A 4,202-nucleotide genomic window follows, 5' to 3' on the forward strand; every position below is an offset into this window, starting at 1 on the left:
TTTCTCGATGAAATTTCCAACAAAAACCAAGAAATTTGAGGAGGGAATTGATAGCAAAATCTCTGTTTATATGACAGCAAGGATGACCAATTTAATCAAGAAAATTTCGGTAGTATAACAGCAAGGAAATTGATGCAAGTTGCGATGACAGAATGCTCGTCGAAAAATTTCAGCGGTTTGCGACGAAAATTTACAGCAACACAAGAACATTTTTAGAGATGAATTCCTCAATGGATCAATCTTAGATGGAAGCCAAGATGATCTATGAAATGTATAAGAAATTTCGTTCAAAAAGAATTACAAATAAATCGGTTAAGATAACAATAAACACAGAAAGAAAAATACAAAGACAATGCATGAAGAAAGAAAAAGAATAAAATACAATCAGATATCAATATAAAACATATGTGCTTCATATGTTACAGGAGACTGTTCAACATGGTATAATATTCTACACAAGGTAAATCATGTTCTTTCTACAGTTAAACACAGAAAAGGAAAATAACATTGGAAAGGGACTGATGGAAGGATGCAACGTTCTTCACCAGTTGCCCTGACTGTGTTCCATCATTAAACTCATCTCCCAATTGAACCCAGAAATTCTTTGGTTATAGCCGACCTTGATAGTAGGTTAAAGAAAACGTAGCAGTTCCAAGCCCCCAAAATGGGAGAAAGCATGGAGGAATGCAAATTAAAACAAAGGTTAAAGAACATGCAGCAGTTCCAAGCCCTCAAATTGGGAGCAAGCATGGAGGAATCCAAATCAAGACAAAGGTCATACAAGTGAGAGCATCCAAAAGAAAGTAGCTTTAGTCCTCATTGGCTTGCAGAGAGGAAATCAAGATTAAAGGAGCTCATCTAAATCAAAGAGCTTAACAAGACACATTTTGAGGAAAGCAGATTCAAAAGTATATAGCATGTAAGCCTGAGATTTGGACACAGAAGAGTCATCTGTCCAATCACATTAGTCAAGAGGCAGATATTTTACCACAGCCTAAAAAAATAGACAACTAATACATCATATTTGCATTTTACAAGTTGAAGAAAACTGAAGTAGGCATGAAAATGGGAGGAAGAACATAACAAGGTATCCTCCTTTGGTTTGGTAAAAGATTGCAGAGAAACCATGGGTCCAATTTTCTAGGGCTTAGGCGTTTGATTATGTTAATACCAGAGGCAATTTTAAGATTAGGCAGCGTTGTGCTTTAAATATTTTTGAAAGGCTAGTTCTCACATCGAGGAAAACATGTTTTAGAAGAAACAACAATGCTTTACAACTATACTACATTATTTTAGAAGCTTATGATTGAATTGGCAATTGAATAGCATGTCTAAAGCAAATTCTTTAAGAAAGTCTAACAGTATACAAAGTTTATGGTATAATATTAACAGACTTAAGCTATATATTTCCATCTCCACCGACGTGTCAGCATGTTGAAGAGGTGGCTTCACAAGATGGTTACTTCTCATTAATGTTGGATATCTATATGGTTCTACGGAATTCAGTTTGAGTTTTTACAATGTGAAGATACACAAGTTTCAAAGAGCCTAAGATAATCCAAAGAAAGGAGTAAAAAATCTCAATTAATAAATTACTATAACAGCACAATTGCATGCAAACTTCTGGCACCAAGAAACCAAGGAAGCATATCTGAAAATAAAGTGAGCCACTGCTTTGGTGAAGATATGTCTGTGCCCCTTAAGCCTAAAAAGTAACAAATCCTCTAGGAAAAATTGTTACAACCAAGTTCATCAAGACACACATGAAACCTATCCAATTATTTCTTTGAAAACAAGAATTACCACTAAACTCCAAAGGCAAACAGATCGAAGATATCAATAGCCAATTTCCATTAAGCTGCATACGTGATAAAATATATCCTTCGGTTGTAATACTTTAATTGACGAGAAGGGAGATGACAAAGGAGAGAGTGAGAAGAAGTGACTTCAGATGCATCATAAAAGAATGATAATGCAGCTCATGAAAAGTCTGGCAAGATGATTTATTTTTCACTTGAACACCAGATACTAAGATAAATAGAAATAAGCAAAACCTCAATTGACATTTTAGTTGACTGAGTTGGCATCTATTTACCAATTGCATATATGACATGGGAGTGCCTTATTTGCTACCATCAGCTCGTGTAAATCTTGTTGATTCTATAGTATTCTCTACAGTCCACAATACTTGTCCCTTAACCTTAAATCCAGACTTCTCAAATATGACAGCCATAAGCCAAATGAGTTGCAAACTCATTCCTGCAAATGGCCCAACTTGATTGAATAGCCCGAATTGATTGCTAAAGAGTTATAGGGTGTCTTTATAAATTGAAAAAACTTAAGATTCTTAACTTTCCAGCCTATTTTAAAACAAGTCAAAATCATTTCCCTAAAGAAAGTTAAGGCTGTTTATTAATAGATGGTCTGGTGAGCAGATTCATTGAACTTGGTCGATTTTCAAAGGGAGAGTTAATTCATATAACAAGACAGTAACATTCATAAGATCATAAGAACTAGAGACACCCACAACTTCGAAATTAAGCAAGCAATAAAAAACTCGCCGCCCATCCATTCATTCCGAATACTTCAAGCACCTACAAATCTTAATAACCGAATCAAAGAGTGGTAGCATGATAGATCGTCTCAAGAAGGCGCACATACCTCGTCGTATTCCTTCTTTTCGGATTTAGGCTGCTTCAAGGGCTTCAACTTCCCACCTGAATCAACCCTAGATATCCAAATCCAAAGTTGCAAAGAAAGAGAAACAGACGAACAAGACAGAGAGAGGAAAGGAAAGGGAGGCGAGGATCGGATGACAACCTTGTTTGGACGACATGATCGCTTCGTTTGGTGGGAAGCACCGATCGGAGAGCAACAGGCGAGCCGACTCGAGGGCAAATCTCCCCTGTTCTTAATCCATCGATGGAATAGATCATCCGAGACCAGGGGAAGGCGTGCGGTACACGTGCGAATCTCCACGCGGGGGTTAACGGAGCATATAACGGTGCATCCTGACATGTAACGATGACACTACTACTACTACAATAATTATAATAATAATAAAATAATAATAATAATAAAATAATAATAATAACAGTAATAATAACGTCCTATTAGAACTTTCATTTGGTAGTAAAATTATTGTTCCTATAATATATAATTATATATCTATTATATCTTGGATGAGTTATAGAAGAATAATTATTTAATCAACTAATTTATTAAATAATTATATATCTATTAGATTTTATGAATTTTTAATTTTTAATATATTGGTAACTAATTTTATTATACTATTGACATGTTAAGGGTTCGAACATAACTAAAGTGTAGCACCGAACATATTGTCAATCGAGTGTTGGAGTAAAAAAATTAATAAAAGATATTAAAAAACTATGTCAAGAGTATCATGAGAAAGAGCCATAGAATTAAAAAAATAATAAAATAAAATAAGCTAAAAATATTCGAGAGAGATGAGGGAATGCTCTCTGGGTCATTTTATAATGAAATCGGATACCTATTATAGTTAAGTGGGAAAGTACTATGTGGGATAATTATACATAATCATCGATCATCGATCATTATTTGATCATGGGGTGTGCACCAAATGGTTGAATATTATAATCATTGCATGAACAATTTTATGTTAACTTTAAGGGTCTTCGATCGATGTGTCGGGCTGACTCGGCATATAAGATGTTATCAAGTCGGTGCTAATGCAAAAGAATGATTCGATTGATGTGTAGGGTTGATAAGGTGGTTAGTAGGGTATGATGTATAATTAAGTTATTTGTTGAATCTTGAATTTTGATGATGAAATCAATTGTAAATTATTTGATCTAATCTATATGTTGAGAAAAGTGTGCAGGATTAACTACGATAGTAGTAAGATAGATCGTCGGAAGTTCGTCGAAAGTCTATTGGAATTTTATCGAGAGATCGTCGGAAGTTCATCGGAAGATCATTGGAAGCTCGCCGGAAGAACAATTGACGTACCGGGACTAGAGGTAATTCCGCTAACTTAGTTAAGGGTCAATTGGGCTCTTAGTAGGGCTGAATTGGGCCGGATTGAATAAGCTCATTTAGTAATTGAAGCCACGGCCGATAGTGGCACTGCTTGGGACTCGGTCTCTTAGGTGTTCTGGATGGTGGTACCACTAGTAATTAATGTTGAATCTCGGATTTTGATGATAAAATCAATT

General features: G+C 35.3%; 1 long non-coding RNA gene across 1 annotated transcript; it reads right to left on the bottom strand.

The window, feature by feature from the left end:
* Window positions 1–365: 365 nt before the first annotated feature.
* On the bottom strand, window positions 366–2,970 carry LOC135615224 (uncharacterized). The gene is made up of 2 exons (XR_010487919.1): window positions 2,821–2,970; window positions 366–2,728 (listed from the first exon to the last, which is right to left on the bottom strand). It is a non-coding gene; the product is annotated as an uncharacterized LOC135615224 (long non-coding RNA).
* Between the last annotated feature and the right edge of the window lie 1,232 nt (window positions 2,971–4,202).

Source organism: Musa acuminata, chromosome BXJ2-6, assembly GCF_036884655.1.
Source record: "Musa acuminata AAA Group cultivar baxijiao chromosome BXJ2-6, Cavendish_Baxijiao_AAA, whole genome shotgun sequence".
Lineage (NCBI taxonomy): Eukaryota > Viridiplantae > Streptophyta > Magnoliopsida > Zingiberales > Musaceae > Musa > Musa acuminata.